This window comes from Xenopus tropicalis, chromosome 10, assembly GCF_000004195.4.
Source record: "Xenopus tropicalis strain Nigerian chromosome 10, UCB_Xtro_10.0, whole genome shotgun sequence".
NCBI lineage: Eukaryota > Metazoa > Chordata > Amphibia > Anura > Pipidae > Xenopus > Xenopus tropicalis.
In genome coordinates this window covers 27,669,044-27,687,694 of record NC_030686.2, presented here as the reverse complement: position 1 = coordinate 27,687,694, position 18,651 = coordinate 27,669,044, and the positions used below count along the sequence as shown (strand labels likewise).

At 39.0% G+C, this 18,651-nt stretch overlaps 1 protein-coding gene across 2 annotated transcripts in view; it reads right to left on the bottom strand.

Annotated features, from left to right (window-relative positions):
• Window positions 1-15,407, bottom strand: part of gcgr (glucagon receptor) — a 42,518-nt gene extending 27,111 nt beyond the window's left edge. For both annotated transcript variants that reach the window (XM_004916369.4, XM_004916370.4), the window contains exon 1: window positions 15,337-15,407. The gene's annotated coding sequence lies outside the window, so the exon portion shown is untranslated. The remainder of the gene's footprint in view (window positions 1-15,336) is intronic.
• Between the last annotated feature and the right edge of the window lie 3,244 nt (window positions 15,408-18,651).

Here is an 18,651-nt window from a genome sequence, read left to right as displayed (position 1 = left end):
GTTATTGTTAGTGTTTCTCATATTTTATTGGTTAATAGGCCCTATAACTGTGGTTTAAATTTTGTTTTAAAGGAGACATATAGGATAAGTGAAATCTTGTCGGCAATAATGAATAATATATGATGCTGGTTTCACTCTTGGTTAAACATTCTTTATCGTTAAAAATAGCCCCTTTATTGGAACTCCCTATATTCCTTCTAAGGTCCCTGTCTGTGTTTCAGATGAGGGGAGATGTGCCCTAACAGTTCCTGCCAGAAGCACAGCAGGAGGGGGATTGCTTATGTGACTGCAGGACTGTGATTGGCTAAGACAGGATACACTATCCCCTCAGGTTAGCCTAGCTGCTGATTGGTTCCTATTCTACAGCGCATTATGCTGAGTGCCGCTAGCTCCCCTGCACAGCCTGAAAAAGGCAGCAAGAAGTGGAATAGGTGGGTGGGACTTTCGCAGAAATTTTCAATAAATCAGCCCAAAACACAACTTTTTAAGTACATTCCCTCTTTATTTAAAAGTGCAGAATGACTGGGACATTCTTGTTTATTACACAATAATATGGATGTGTACCCTTTTATAGTTTGATTTATATCCAATGATGGGTTAATGCTTTTAATAGGGGTGGGTACACTATAAAATGTATTTATAGACGTTGCACAGGGTGTATACTATGTAATGTATTTATAGATAGTTGCATAGAGTGTAAATTATATAAAATATTTATAGAAGTTCCGTTGGGTGTATACTATGTAAGGTGTATAGTCTCCCTGGAGACTGTGTTATGCCATGATTTTAATGAGAAAAAATAAAGATAGTTTAGGAAGTGTATCAACAAAATACATCACACGGGGATCTATAAACTGCTCCCAATTTTTGAACTGTCAAAAGTTCATGGTGGACGCAAATCTTTGATTTTGGGTACTAAGGAGAATCAAGACAAAACATCTGTCTCCATGGCAGCCACTTCATCTAAATGGTGAATGTGATACCTGTGGCAGACGCTTGTGTTGTCCAAGGGCATTAGATTATCTTCTAAACGCACTGTAGTGATGGAAACAACCTTTGACCTCACTATTACATTCATTAGTCATATTACTTGATGGGAAGTAGCTGTTTAGCAAGTACAGGGTATATATTCTGCTGCTGAAAGTTTATTGCATATTTAGTTAATTCAGTACATGTATGAGCCTGCTGATGCATGTCATATGTATGTGCATATGTGTGTGTGTGTGTGTATATACATATGTGCAATATCAACTCCACACTCACACACTAACAGAAAACAAAGAAGTTTATTTCAAAAACAAGAGCAAGAACTGATGTTTCGGCTGGACTTTCAGCCTTTCTCAAAGTGGCAAAAAACCACTAGATAAGCAGTGTAGTGATGAGAAATAACTCTGATATCAAGTAGTAAGTAAACCTACCATTAACACTGTTTATCTGGGGGGGGTTGCCACTTTTGGTAACTTTGAGAAAGGTTGGGAGTCCAGCCAAAACACCAGTTCTTGCTTTTGCAATAAACTTTTTTGTTTTCTATTGAGACCTGTGAGTGCAGGTTTTTTTTTTGAGTCCTTTATTTTCAGTCATTCTCAAACCCTCATGTATATGACACGTTTAACTAGCTTTGCACTTGGATGCTAATAATGCTTTATATTTATTCTTGGGTGCATCTTAAATCCACAAGTGCAGCCCTTACATTTGTTCTAGAGCTGCCATATGATACATATTTGACATGAAAAAGATGCTTAAACATGTAAAATGGATTTAGTTATACCCATTTGCAAAGCCTTACAGGACATGTAAACCCTACATATTCCTACCATCCCCCTTACCCACTCTGCATCATTTGAATTGCATATATGACCTCTGTTCACCAGCATATTTTCTGACATCATCAGTGAAATCTGCAAACAGCACATGTGAGCTGTAAAGTTTATGCAATGAAGAATGCAGGCTTACACAGGCAGAACTTACTTTGAAAGTTCTGCTTGAAATGAGAACTGTAATGATTAAGCTGAGTTCAGGAGAGGAGGTTAGGAGAAAAAACTTGTTTCTACAGCAAAGTGCACAGAGAGCATAGTTTCTATGAAAACTAGAATTACCATCTCTTCATTGGCTGCTAGACTGGAGGGCGTGCTTAGTAACTTAAGTTGAATAAAACTGAGCATGCTCAGTTAGCCAAGAGCCAAAGTCAATTCCTAATGGTGTTGGATGAGTGGATTAGATGAGGAGAGGGAATCCTAAGTGATTAAAGGGGTTGTTCACCTTCACACAAATGTGTTTATCCCAGCAAATGAAAAAATCTCAATCGTTGTTGAGTTATTTACCTGAGCAGTTAGTGTTGGTATGAGCACAGGGGCAGGGGGTCGCCGACCCCTTTTCAGAGAGGACCTCATCAGAGCTCAGAAACAGCAGGCAATGCTGAGAACAGGCAGTAGGAGCTTCAAAATGTACTGCACAGGCCTACATGTTATCTACTAATTTGCGTAGCTTCCCTCACATTCATTTACAATATTTGCAGGAAGTAACTACTCTTCTGATATCTTTGGCAATAGAAGCTGGGGGCGCATAGATGTAAAAGTAAGCAGCTACGTTTGGGCAACGTAATCCTAAACAGATCTAGTCTCACAGTTCCATACGTGCTGGGCAGGGCAGGGGAGGAGGGAGGGAGGGGTAGCGCCTTCACACAATTTGCATAAATATACAACTGTGAAATGCTATACATGCTGCAAACAGCATGAACTAAGCAAATATCTTTGGTGATTTATGCTGGGAATGGGATGCTTGTAAATTATGTTGTATGAGTTCAGGCTTCAGTTTGTGATCTGACCTGATGGCAAGAATCTGCTTCTCATTCTGAGACAAGCAGAAGAAGTTTTTTTTACTCTTTTTTTTGGCAGTTCTTAAGCTGTTTGAGGGGACGTAGCAAAGCTGGAATGCTTTATTTACAAATGCGGAGAGCAGATCATAATTAGAACTTGTACAAACAGTACGTCAAGCTTGTTGTATACAGCTAATGGGAACAAATCTGCTGCTGACCAATAAGATTAAAGTAAGGGCAATCCTAGGTTTGTTAGTCACAAGGCTCCCATGTGACCTGCACTGCCTCCCTCTGTAAAATGACCAGGGATGCCTGCCTGCAACTTTAGCATACTCTTTAGGTATGTTTTAAGTTTCATGTTCTTCATATTAGATATGATATTGCACTGCAAATCAACTTATGCTGGAGGGACCATAATGTATAGCATTCTGAGCTGAGCTTAGCGAAGGTGGACAACCCCTTTAAGGGGATGCTGCAGCCTTACTATTAAGGGCTCTGACACACGGGGAGATTAGTCGCCACGCGACATATCTCCCCGAAATGCCATCCTACCAGCTAGAATGTAAATCGCTGGTGGGATGGCATATGCGGCGCCACAATTTGCCGAAGTCGCTGAAGTTTCATCTTAAGGCAACTTCCACGACTTTAAGAGATTTAAAGAGGCTGTTCACTGATTAGGTTTTTGTGTGGAGGGTTTACATGTCCTTCAAGGGAATAAAAACATAGTGATGAGGGAACCTGTCCTGTTTCGCTTCGCTGAAAGATTTGTGAAACTGCTGAAAAATTAGCAAAGAATTTTTTTTTACATGTGACCAATTTTTCTTACTCGTGACACTTTTATCTCACTCCAAATACAAAGTCAATGGGCATTTTTCTCACCCGTACCACATTTCAATTTTGTTTACATGTGCCACTTTTTTACACACACAACTTTTTTCTCACTCCAAAAACATTAAAGTCAATGGGCATTTTCTCTCAGCAAATTTTATTGTTGCAGCAAATTTTTGCCACAGTTTCTCTAAAAAATTTGATGATGGTGAAAAAAATTTGCTCTTCACTATTTAATTTTTAATACATATGTATAAACCATGCATTCATACACTTACAGTAATCTGCTTGTTTCCTTATTGTTTATTGTGTAATTTTAAACATAAAAGTATCCCATGAATCTTTATTAACTTGTAAAAGTTCGAACTCTCATCAAATTCCATTGTGACCTTCCAACCCAATGTTTGAGTAATAAATAGCAAGTGGTCATGTTTATCATTATAAATGAGAAAAAAAAGCATTCAGAGAGATTCTTATGGAACATGAAGTAAAAGCAGGACAGCTAAAGGTAAGGTAATGGTGCACACTGAGCAGTGGAAACCAATTTGTGCTCATAAAGATAAAGACAAATTGTGATAAAATGAATAAGCCTAAAATCTATGATGTTAGACAGAGAAATGAGACAAGCTATATAAAAACAGAAAAACGTCTTTATTTAAATTAATTATTGACATATTTCATATAAAGGTATGGGATCCGTTATTCAGAAACCTGTTATCCAGAGAGTTCTCTCATAGACTCCATTTCAAGCAAATAATTCATGTTTTCAAAAATGACTGCCTTTTTCTCAGTAATAATAAAACAGTAGCTGTAAGTTGATGCCAACTAAGATATAATTAATCCTTAGCAAAATAATCCTGTTGGGTTTAAGTAATGTTTAAAAATTGTTTTAGTAGACTTAAGGTATGGAGATCCAAATTATGGAGAACACCTGAGCATTCTGGTTAATAGATCACATTCCTATATATATTCCTCAATGTTTCTATGGACGTAGCCCTTTCAATCCTGGAAGAGTTTCATATTTCCTTTCAGTATTTTGTGCTCTTTTTACTTTAGGGGCAACTTGTAAGTATACAATCTGGAAAATTCAAAATGTCTTTTGATACATAGAACTATTAAACTGCAAAGCTTTGCATAAATTATTTGTGTTGCAAATTTTCCTGAACATGATTATTAGTTTCACAGTGTCTACGTCATATTTTTGGGTACAAAGATAAAAACATGATAAATAGGACTCCAGTACGCACACGGGAAGGGAGGGGGGGGTTTAAAAAATATATATAATCTGAACACTTTCATATCAAAACCAACACCTAAGGAATGGTAGCAGAATAAACACTCCATCATCTACAGCCACTCTTTATGATATAATCGTATTTATTCTGCCTCAAAACACTTAAAGCAGGCTTTGTCAACAGGGTGTACAACCCAAGCATTGCGGATCAACACATTCATATAGCCACCAGGATTCCCAGAAGTCAACTTCTACAACACAAATAAAAACCTGAAATAAATCGGGTTTGTCTAGTGGTCACATACAATCAACAACTGAAAACACTCAGAAAAATAGCCAAGTATCTACAGTGTACACTTCATAAGGAGGAGAGGCTCAACAGCATATTCCCAGACCCACAACTTCTAGCATTTAGACAGCCTCCGAACCTGTAGGGACTAATAACAAAAAGTGCCACCAAAACATACAATGCAAAACCTGGCCGCAAATATTGATTTCAGACACATTAAAGGAGTACAGCATCTGCAGCCAGTACAACTGTTCTTCTTCCAATGTGGTGTACTAAATACAACGAATTAGATGCCCAACAGGAGGACTGTATAAAGGAGAGACTGGTCAAAGCCTGGAAAAGAGAAATACCACTTCACCACCACCACTTCATTGTAACTAATAAAAAATTGGACACATCAGTGGTATGGCATAAAGAAACACAACACCTTCATTGTAATCAGCTAGAAAAAGGAACTAAAACATTCTGAAAGCTTGCTATAATTATCTAAGTTATCCAATAAAGGTATCACCATTATACCACCTTTATTTTTTATTTCAAAGGGGTTGTCCTGAACTGGTTACATGTTACTATAATTTTACGTGCACCTTACTGCCTCGGAAGTGTACCTCCAAAAGATACTGAGTTTATTTTTAAAGAGACAGGGGGAAGATTCAAGGATAGCATTCCAAATTTAAGGAGCAAAGATGTAAAGCAATGTTAGCAGGACCAGGCAGTGGCTCTGAGAGTAAGGCAGCCAAGAATGTATGGGAATAAGAGATATATCGAGGTGCAAAGGAATTAAGGGCTTTGAAAGTCATGAGAAGAAGCTTATAAGTTATTTTTTGCTTTATGTAAAGCCATAATAAGGATTTCAGGAGCAGAGGAGTCTGTTCTCTTAAATAAGAGGAGGATTCCTGCAGTGGAATTTAATAAAGGCAGTGCATTCTTATGAACACAAGTTATTGCATAGCCACAGGTGCACTCTGTCCACAAAGTCAAGTTGAGTGGTACAAACAGAATGAGTAACCATGAGAAAATAAGAAGAAAGCACAAGAAACAACAGAGCTACAGTATCCAAACATAATGGAGTGAATGACCATCACTCCTGCTTAATTCTAGATGCATTATGTGAATGGAATGTTGAAACTACTGTACAATTAAAAGACAGATAATATGTAGCCATATATGCAAGGTTGATCCAGGGACTGGTCCAATTGCCATCTTGGAGTCAGGAAAGAATTCCCCCCCCCCTCTGAGGCAAATTGCAGATGCATCAAATGGGTTTTTAACATCCTTTGGATTAACCAGCAGGTTTTACTTACACAAAAAATTTCACTTGATGCATTTTGTTTAAACTAATTCCAGGGTAGTGGTACATACAGAATAAATTACTAAAGATCTATGTTGGCCAGAAATAGGGCAAGGGAAGTGATATATAAAGAAAGTAAACATACATTCCCTTTTCCCAAACATAAGTCAAGGTGGGTGCTATACAAATAATACTGTATACTGCTAAGACATAGGTCTAGGTTAGTGGTACAGGTATCGGACCCCTTATCCGGAAACCCATTATCCGGAAAGGTAATCTTCCCTAGACTCCATTTTAATCAAATAATTCACATTTTTTTAAAAAATTTCCTTTTTCTCTGTAATAATAAAACAGTAACTTGTACTTGATCCCAACTAAGATATAATTAATCCTTATTGGGGGCAAAACAATCCTATTGGGTTTAATTACTGTTTAAATAATTTTTTAGTAGACTTAAGGTAAGAGATCCAAATTACGGAAAGACCCCTTATCCGGAAAACCCCAGGTCCCGAGCATGCTGGGTAACGGGTCCCATACCTGTACTGTAGAATTCTCATAGCAATACAACAAGGTCCACCACTCCCTCCCTAATTTTCCTATGGTGATTTGCTGTGATTTGCTGAGATTTGCGGTGTTGGCATCAATTTTGCCACAAGATTGTGAAAAGTGAGTTGCACACATGCAGAAACATGTAAGGGATTCTTTCCAGCTACAGATTGTGGCACAAAACATGTAACGCTTTGGGGGACAAACAATTCCTTATCACCTTTCATTTTGACAAAGAGTTGTTTGTCGCCTGAAATGCTCCTTTTTCACCATCTCATAACGTAGAATGCCCAACCACTAATGCAAAGAGGAAGGTGAGTTGTACTATATAATAAATATATACAATGTTCAGACAGGGCACATACAAAATTAGATGAAAAGGGCTTGAAACCAATTTGATGGACTCACACAGCATCCTATTTAAAGAATGATTACAGGTATGTAACAAGCAACTGAATTTTCAATTGCAAAACAACAAAAAAAGCATTGACAATGATATGCTAATTATGATGGCAACTAATGTCCACAGTGCCTGGAGGGCCAGCAGTTAAAAGTTTTGCTTTTATAAAGAGCATTAGGCAGTGTGTGTTTCCATGCAACTTAAAGAACTGAGAAGAGCATCTTACCTAAGAAAGAATGAGCATATTTTGTCAGTTAATCTTTTCAATGTTTTTATGACCTGCAGTGTCACAGTAGTATTAGTTAGGTTAAGCCCACTTGACAAGAGAAAATTTACCAGTGACAAAAGGCATTATTAATTGACAGCAATTGTGTCTCAATCCCCTACAAAGCATTATCAGAAAAGACAGAATTGGGCTAGTGACAATGTTTGAAGTGGAATCCAGCTTCCTGACCTCACTAACAGTCACAATCGTGCAAGAATGATGTGTATTGTCTGCAGAGCAGCAAGGATACATGCATAGTGTTCAAAACAGAATGATTATGCAATGAAGGCCCTAACTGGTGTTTGCAAATACTTTGTTTTTCAGCTCATCATCAAGGCTCACTGTCAGCATGCTAAAAGATCAAAGAAATGTAAAATAGAAAACAACAGTACTGTTTAAACTGGGGCAAACTGGAGATGGCTAAAGAGGGTTTTGTTTGCCCTTTCTCCGCATCAACTAGTAGTTAGGTAGATCATTTAAATAAAAAAAAAAGGGAGACCTGTCATTCATTTGTCTTTTTTCAACCCTTTTTCTGTGTAATTAAGCCAATTTATTTTAATTTAAAAGGTTAAAATTGCACATACAAACTTATCAGATAACTGGCAGAAAAATACCATGACAAGTGCAGTCATCAATTCTTGTGCCCCTCCATAAACAACCCTCCACTTTTGGTCCTAATAGATGCACTCACATGACAACCTTTTGGTTTATTTGCAACAGTATCAAATTTGTTAATATTAACATATTAATGTCATTAAATAACATAACATAACATAAATCTCCTGGTAACATAATAACAATAAGCAGCTGAAGGCTGCTTTGTGGAAGCTGTACCTGCCCCCACCCCAATCAGATCCCTGAGGATAGAAATCCCCTTTTTCTAACCACCACAGCCCCATTTACCACCGGCCTATGGCTGTAATCCCTAGCCTCAGGCCTAACCTTCCTCTCCTTTGGCTATGTAATCTCCGGCTGCGACTATGGTCCTTTCATCCCTATTGTCTTTGTCACCCCTTTTTCTCCTTAAATAGGGAGGGAGGGTGGGTGCTGTTAAAATAAAATGGCACCTTTCCTCTGTGCTCCTCCCCGCTTATACTATTCTACCTTCCCTTAGCCAATCCCAACACTGAACTACACTTCTCATAATCCCTAGCAACCAACATTCTCCCAGGCCCTTTTCCTAGCCTTGTCATGGCCCCGTACCTCAACTCCTGCCTCGTTCTATCCCGGGGCCCCTTTCTCCTACGTACAGCTGGTCCAAAATGGGATCTTCTTGTAATCTGCTGGATGTGCGGTCTCCAGAAACTGTATAGGACACCTCTATTATCTGATGCATAGCAATTAAATACCTGATTGGCTGCACAGACTTGCAAGAACCCAATTGCAATTTGAAATTTAAAAAACTTGAAAGAAAAAAAAAGAATCTTGCAAGAAAATGAGGTTAAGATTAGGATTTTTCTTACATATTTTCTCACTTCTTAAGGTGGCCATACATGAATACTGCATAAATGCGCAGGTCTGGTCTTCAATCTGATGCATGGGAATTATGATCCAATTATTTGGCCCCCAAATTGGCATATCACATAAAGATTTGCTGATTTTTTGATCAAACCAAACAAACGGCTCTTTTAATTTATGTCACACACCTAATCACAGGCTAAAAAGTCACAGCACTAAACACTTCCTTTTAATCATTTCACTTCTACCAGTATGTTGCACTAACTGCCACACAATGTTGTAACATTTTGTGCTCCTTCATTTTGAGGGCATTTCCTGGGGGCGGAGGGAGTTTTAGTTAACCAAGAAAAACTATATATATTGTTATTTTTAAGACAACCTATGCTTTGAGAATTTTGTGTAAATTCCACTAACACTTTTGTAAAAACATATAAGGACACATATACATTTGAAAGTACAGTGAGAAAAGTGCAATTACCATGTTTTTCCCCCACATCGCATTATTTTTCCCAGAATTCCAGCATCACTGTGACCTCAAGGAGGAAATGCTCTTGCTGCAACTGTGCTGTGCTTACCACAACTGTGGTAAGACAAAACAGAGGCGCCAAAAGGATAAAAATAGCTAAAAACACTTAAAAACCCAATGGGTAATTCAGAGGAGGTAGTAGTAAGCTTACCTCCTCCAGGCAGACACCAACAAAAGTGGTAATTTTCAGTAATAGTTTATTCACAACAATATTGCAACGCGTTTCGCAGGCATTTCCTGCTTCATCAGGCAATGTAGAATAAGCACAAAAAAAACTAAAAACACAGAGACAGGCAAGTTATTATAAAACATTTTTATAATAACTTGCCTGTCTCTGTGTTTTTAGTTTTCTTTTGTGCTTATTCTACATTGCCTGATGAAGCAGGAAATGCCTGCGAAACGCGTTGATCCAGAGTAAGGCAGCTTCCTAGCCAGTAATTCTCTGTTTTTTTTCCAAAACCAGACACCATCTTTATGTAGCTTTAAAATTATGGCAGATTCTGTTAATGCCTTTAAGAGGGGCCTAGATGAGTTCTTGAACAATCAAAATATCCAAGGCTATTGTGATACTAATATCTACAGTTAGTACTAGTGGTTGTATTTATAGTTTATGTATGTGAGTGTATAGATTGGTAGGTGTGGGTTAGGTGTGCTGGGTTTACTTGGATGGGTTGAACTTGATGGACACTGGTCTTTTTTCAACCCTATGTAACTATGTAAAATTGCTGAGCTCTGGCAATGATGAATGCTTTGTATGTTGTGTACTTTCAGTCAACATGGAAGATACATTGGCATAGGTGGATTTTCAATAAGGCTAAGCCTCCCCAAACCTATTTGGCACATTAGAAAAAAAAACCCTCACTTTGTACTTTACTTTCTCTGTGATGCTACTTTAACATCTGAGTAGGTCTGTGAATTCCTGCAATTTCCGGTTCTGTTGTAATCAGCTGCACTCTGATTGAATCTTTCTTCTTGTGGCTTCTCCAATCAGAATGCAGCTGTCTTGACAGTGAAATAGACCGATCAAGTCACAGATGTAGGCAGGACTGAGGAGAGGAAGACACTGCAGAAATGAAGTCTGATATGAAGGTTCTGCAGGCTGTAATATTTAGAACCTCACATATTTAGCCTCCCCAAACAAAAAAGTCACCCTCCGCCTATGTACATTGGTATATTAAAGGAACACAATAACACCAAAAAAATGAAAATGTGTTAAATAATTTTCAAGTTTCATGCTTGCTTCAGAAAGACTTCTATAGTTTATATAAATAAGCTGCTGTGTAGCCACTGTTCCTTTAAAAACAGGAGTCAAAGTCGAAGGATTTACATCCTAGGACAAAACATCCTAAATAGGAATACAATGTGTTTGCTAACAGTTTGATGTATGTAGTGCATAGATTTGCCAAAGTATGTAGCATGTAGAGACCTTAACATGAAAATAGTGCTTCTGAACTACCATGACATTTCACAAATGTATTTACTGCATTTATGTGTAGTCCAACACAAAAGTTCACCCCAGAAAACCATATATTTATGCAAAGTAAATGCTTGTGAAAATCACCTCATTGCTTCTACTTTACAGCATCTTATTTCACACATCATTAGGTACATCCTAAATATGAGCCAGGTGTCTACTAAACAGTGCGATGCCCATGCTTACCAAACCATGGGGCGTACACAGATCCTCTGTGCATAGTAATTTAACCGCCAGTACACGCTGCCTGTTTTATGTGTGATAAAAGATGCAAATGTACACTGACCCCAGAAAACCACCTATTTTCTGAAAGTACAAAATCTGTATATATATATATATAAATACAAAATGTATATATATATTTATACTAAACACTGCAAAGCATTTCGTTAGCTGTTTTTATTACATTTATAAAACTTAAATGTGAGGAACAGTTTGATGCCCAATATATATAGGATCACCAAAGGATATGCCACGTAGAAATAATGCATGCAAAATGTTATGGTTAATTTCTATTTCCATTAAAGTATGGCAAAGTACTTAAAGGAGAAGGAAGGCTAATAAAGAGTTAATCTCAAGCTGCAGGCACACCTTCACTTGTCTCAATAGTGCCCTTAAGTCTCCCCATATTTCTCCCGTTCATATGATGATCAGAAGCCAAACAGGAAAAACAAACGCTGAGCTGTGTAAAGAAAGTTTCCATAATGCCTCACTCCTGTACAGACACCCAGACCAAGTGAACATGCTCAGTTAGTTAGACTGTGAGTCAGCTTCCTGCTGATTGGCTCAGATCCACAATCCTAAGGGGGGGACTGAGTTCTTAGCATTCTTGAGGGAGGGGGAGCAGTAGAGAGGAGAGAGCTGAAAGCTGCGTGTCTCTGACAGAGGAAAACAGACACAACTAATCTTTTTTACAGAGAAGTCAGTGCAGTGTTTGTGTGAGTGCTTATGGCTGTATTTAAATAGACCTTTCTGATAAAGCTTACTTAGTTTTTACCTTTCCTTCTCCTTTAAACCTTAAGAGAGAAAAATACTAGGGTGCATTCACTTATACAGAAGCAAGGTGCAAAATGCAACTTCTAGAGTAATCGCCATGTTTATTCCCAACAATTCACAGTTTTTATGCAGAATTCTGGGGTCATTACTGACACAAGCAGGCGATTTTCTTGATGCATTTGTGCTGCTCTTACTACAGTTGCATATAATTCACCAAAATGACTGCCACTACGCGTGTGCTCCACCACAAATCGTGCACAACTGCACCAAGTCTGTCTGGCGTCATTTCCAGTGTTCGGTATTCTAGTGAAACAAGTGTGCTGCACCTACTGACGCAGGGTGCTATGGGAACCCTGCAGCTACCACCTGGGCTGAGTGCAAGTACCTTTAATAAATGTGGTTTTATGTGCAAATACCAGTGGCGTAAAGTGCATGCTTGTAGATATAAATGAGCCCTGTTATTTTGTTGAAATTAATACATACTTGGTAGTCTGCAACTGTACTACATTTCACAAAGCAATAAGTTTAGATACCCATGTCTGCACCAGATCAAAGCTGTTTGGATCTGTATTTAGTAGTTTTCACTAGTCCCTCTTTGTTTGGTATAACTACACCATGGAATAATGTATACAATAATTAAACAACATGCTTATCAAGAAATGACATAGGCATAATACACACAACCAGCTCAGTAACAGGTGCACAGCATAAGTAACAAGCATAGCCAATTAAGACTATTATAAATAGTATTTAGCAGGGCTTTCTGAAGGGCAGATCATGTCAAATAAATTTAAAGGGAAAACATACACCTTTCTTAGCTCATTCAGTTTTTACACAGTCATAACCTATTCCCCAGATCAAAAGGAAACCATGATAGTCTTGTCTGTGTTCACTGGGACCAGTAATCCTCACTTAGAAGTGTAATGTAATATGAAGTGATGGATGTCCATATGCTTTTTAAAGCAGGTGGTGCACATATTCTCTAGAAACCTAAGGGACTTCAAGTCCCGGAATCCATCACTTCACAATGGAACAAGGTGAAAAAGGGGTGAATCGCTCTGCAAGACTAAAGGGGCTGTTGAACAGACAGACTTTTGTGGTTTTCTGTGGAATCAGGTTTGTCTATGTAAAAGAAACACATTTTTTTATTTATTTCTGGATGTTCAGATAGTGTTTATTCAGCTTTTCTAAATAAGCCCAACTGAATGAGCTTATTCAGTGTAAAGCAATGTACATTTTAAGTGTCCCACGCAGAGATTACTTGCCCGTGATAGAGCTCTGCTACTGTGGGCGACTAATCACTCCTATCCCTTCGGTTTTCTGAATAATACTGATAATTGTCTCTACATGTGTTTTAGCAGAGACAATTCTCAGTATTGTCTATGGCAGAGTATTTTCTGGAATTTTGTTGCTGTGACAAGTAGCTGGTTACACGTAACTCCATGTCTAATAGCCTTAACAGATCTCTATATAAATAAAAATATTTTAAACGAAGGCAAGGACAGTGTCTATTTTCAATACTGCAATGTTATTACAGTAACGAGTAAAGTATGCCATTTTAAAATCATATATAAGATCTGCATGATCACTGAACTTTATGTTAGGACTTCAAATAACCTTATGATTTACAACAGGGGCATGCAATTCAATATAATATGCATGACTGGTAGTTTTGGACTTTGGACAAAGTGAGCAGAATATTTATTAGAGATTATACACCTGTGTTTAAAGTTACGTAACCTCTTGGCTGTGCCTCATGCTATCCTCTAGCAGTAGCAGGACTGCACCACCAACAGACTCTGATAATGGAGAGTTGTAGTTCAGCTGTAGAGCAGCATTCTTAATTTTCATTTGTTTATAATGCAAGTGATGACTCATGTGCAATATATTTATATATCTATCCCTATTTGTTTTCAACAATATAAATGCAAGAGTAGTGAGCCAGGCAGACCTCTATTTCTATTCTTCTGGAGCTATTCATAAGAAATTAAAGACTGCGGAATTCTCACAAAGTTTCAATACAATTAGGCTACTGAGGTGACCAAGTACTGCTATAGATGAACATAATAACCACTTTTCGAATAATTAAAAAAAAATGTCAGTCTCTCTGCTGAAAAGAATACAGTTCTTTCTGTCATATGGATCAATCTTATATGAAGATACTTTTTGGGAATTCAAAAATTAAAAGCCCCATGAAATGGGCAGAGTAATGAAAACAAGGAATTATAGGGTTTAGTATGAATTGGAGTGCATAATAAAGCACCCATATAGACTGTCAGCTCTACAGGGCAGGGACCTCCATCCTCTTGTGTCTTTGACTCATAACTTATTGCAACTGTACCTTGTATTTCTTTGTATCCATTGTTATACTTTGTATCTATCTATTATTATCTTAATAACCCCATTTGTATTAATGTACTCTACTGTACAGCGCTGCGTACATAAGTAGCTTGTTATAAATAAAGATATACATGCATACACCCTGCTTCTCCATAAATATATAAATATATTGTTGCAAAATATGACTGTTCCTAGTTTATTACAGCCATATGTAACATATTAAAACAAAGCAAGACCCCTGTCACTGAACTTTAGATTCCCAAATGAAATTCAGTGACACTTTTTAAATCTCTGTATCTGAGAACCCTCCAAACACGCAGAAGACCCACTGAACCAAACGGAGAGGTTACATTGAGACTCCCTCACACCGGTACAAAGAGAGTGCACTTACAGAGACTGCCTCCTAAATGTGACCCCCATTCAGTGGCAATGCCAAAGGCTGAGACACCTGCCCCTCCCCCGCCCCAAACCCCTCCAAAGCTGGCACACCGCCTACCCCATCCCCTTGGCACATTAGCTCCAGTCTCTATGAGTGGCACAACTTCCAGGACTGCATGGAGTTTAATACACTGCTAGTACCCGCTGCTAGTAATGTTTATATAACCTGCTGTGGTGCCACAGCCACTGGCACTGTAAGGGCACTGCCCAATATCAACTAGAGGGCTAATCAGTCTGTTAACCATTCCACCCCGGGTTCCCATATCCCACCAACCTGTCAATTGCAAAGACTCCCACGCTATGCTCATTAATTATCCCACACCCTTCTTTCCCCACACACAGTGCCAAGTGGATATATGGTTATTCAGCGCCCACAACTACTAGCGCACCCCAGTGTAGTGCTCTATCCCATTCCAAGCATTTCCCCGGTACTCACCCTTTCACTTGCATACTCTCCCCCGTTCGGACTTCGAGCATTAAGCTTTCCAAAGCGGAGACACTCAGCCCCGCCCACCAGCAGCAGTCACCAAATAGGCCCCGCCCCAGCAGGTTCAAATGGGAGAGAAATAGTTGTGACAGGGGGAGTTAGTGGCTATTTCGCTCTCAGAGCGTTGGAGCTTGTCCCAGCAAGTTTACCCTTATTTGGTGGGGTTGGTCGTCCCTGTTATCGCTAATATGCCGAATTGATATGATTTATTAGACACTGTATGGCACATTGGTCAGCTTTGGGCTCACCCTTTACCTGTAGCCTCTCAGGTAGCGGGACCTGGTGTCAAGATCACTGGGAACAAGCAGTTTTGCAGGCAGATACCTGGCCTGGTGGCAAAAGAAAAGAGATCCCTGTTTGATGGAATTAAAGATAAAAGACACCCAGGGTAGATTTAAAAGGATACTGTCATGATTTTAATGTACTTTTTATTTCTAAATTACAGTTTACAGAACAAATAATTCACTCTACCATTAAAATTTTTATTCTTGAACCAACAAATGCATACCTCCCAACATTTGAAAAATGAAGAGGGACAAAAAGATTTGGAAAGATTTCGGAAATTTTTGACCACGCCCACTTTTGTGGCCACGCCCCAATTACCACACCCCAGTACCCCCCATAGACAATAGCCCCCATACACAGTGCCCCATAGAAAGTGCCCCCAATAGACCATACCCCCATACACAATACCTCCATAGGCAGTACCCCCCATACACAGTACCCCCATATGCACTCTGGCTTCTTCTGCTCCTTATGCGGCGGCGTCAGGCCCTTTTATAAGGTTGCGCCCTGTGGATACTGACATACAACACGTACATCAGTACGCACGGGGCGCAGTGCTGGATAGTTCAATTAATGTCCCACTGTTATGGAAATGTTATGGAAATGCGGGACATTCATTGAACTATCCGGGACAGCGGGATGCGCTATAAAAACCGAGACTGTCTCACTGTTAAGTTGTAATATGGGTGTGTAGGTGCCATCTCAGTGCATTGTTTCTCCTACTCCAATGTAACTGGAGGAGTCGCAAGCCGGACTTGGATTTCCTACTATCATCAGCGTTGGATTTCTCTTTAGGGAGCACAGAGGCCGCCCCCATTCTCCGCCCCTCCCCCTCAGAATCATGCAAAAGCGCATCCTTGTTGCTCACATATGGAGCCCTGGGGACAGGACATGCTGAAGTTTTCGGAATATTTTCTCAGAGCCTGAAGACACCCTTTTGATGGAAATAAAGAAAAAGGATACCTGGTTACCCCATAGTTTAAAGGCTTGTGTGTAACACTGCACACTTCACATTAATTCTACCAGGTGTTCTAATGGCCAATTCTATAAATCTGCACGATTTACATAATTCCAAGCAAAGATGAAAATTAGTATTAGTAGGCATAGACTAAAGAATTATAGCAGTAGTAAGAAATGCTATTTATGAGACCCAAGGACAAGTCTGAGAATCTGTGCTATAGGGCATCGAATAGAATTTAGTATCCTGGGCATACGGTGATATGGAAATTTTCCCCATAATAACAGTAAATTAAATGGATTCAATACACAAGTTCATTGAGCAACTCTGGCCGATCTAGTAATGGGCCACAAAAATAAAGACACATCATGAAGCAAACAGACATTGGGTTATACTCCTAGGTGTCCGAACAACTGGTCTTTTTGCCAAATTTACAGATATAGTACTAGTAGCTATACACAGTATCGCCACCTTTGCTATCATTCCTCTTCACATCCTTATCTGCATTATACACTTGCAGATATGGTGCTGATTTTCCCAGTATGTCCAATTGAAAAAACAGCCTTTACCCATGAGACAAAGATATTGGTCTGGATTGTTCCTCCAGGATACTTGAGCTGAAAATTATACAAACTTGTTTTGTACAATTTTATTGGTTCATGTAAGGCCAGAACTCCCAACCTAAACTGGAATTAATTGTAATAGGACAGACATTAGAAAATTCCAGAATGGTTAGATGTCTGTTTTTAAGCTAATAAGAATACATATAAGGTTAGTACCACAAGGGATTGTTGCTGTGTCTGCACACAGAGACACTGTGTCGACACAGTGCAGATACACGGAGTGGATTTCAGTGCAAAAATGCATATTCACAAGTTTCTGCACCTAAATTCTTTCCATGTGTCAGTACCCAGTGTTGATTGCAGACACACCAGAGAAACTGCCCAGTGGTGCCATAGCCTAAAGCTGCCCATACATGTTTAGATTTTAGTCATTTTACATTCAAATTGGACAATGTTCTGACCATTAATAATTGCCAGACAACAATCGTACAAAAGTTATGTCCTGGAAATACATTGTAAGTCCCCCAAGGATATTATCAGACACACAATACAGGCACAGATATTATCATTATCCGACTGAAATTTTCTAACTTGTTAGATCGTCTATACAACCGATCACCATGGTACGAAAATTGGCAGGATGAGAATTTAGATAGGGTCATCAGTCATTATGAAACAGTATATAGCCAGTACTGTAACATCTAAAAATGATTCACTTACAAAGGCCAAATGTTAATTCATGGGATCACTGTAAGTTGTAGCCCAGTCTATTTCCTACAAAACAATTAAATCAATTTGTAGCTTGCTCAATTATTCAGCTACAATTACTCATGTGGCATAACCCTTGCAGGTGACTATGTGCAGTTATATAAAGGGAACACTTAAACAACACAATGTAACTCTAAGTCAATCACACTTCTGTGAAATCTAAGGCTAATGCCACACGAGGTGTAGGGCGGATATTTTCAGCAAGCATAAAAGCGCTTGCTGAAAATTCCGCCCTACGCCTCGTACATGTGCCTACACCCGAATGAATGAGATACGCTCGGGTGCATTATCTTGCGTTTTCATGCGTATATATTGGCTACATGTGCCTGCACCCGAGCGTATCTCATTCATTCGGGTGCAGGTACATGTAGGAGGTGTAGGGCGGAATTTTCAGCAATCGCTTTTACCCTTGCCGAAAATATCCGCCCAAGCCTTGTGTGGCATTAGCCTTACTGTCCACTTAGGTAGCAACACTGATTGACATTCAATTTCACATGCTGTTGTGCAAATGGAATAGACAACAGGTGGAAATTATAGGCAACTAGCAAGACATCCCCAATAAAGGAGTGGTTGTGCAGGTGGTGACCACAGACCACTTCTCAGTTCCTATGCTTTCTGGCTGATGTTTTGGTCACTTTTGAATGCTGGTGGTGCTTTCACTCTAGTGGTAGCATGAGACGGAGTCTACGA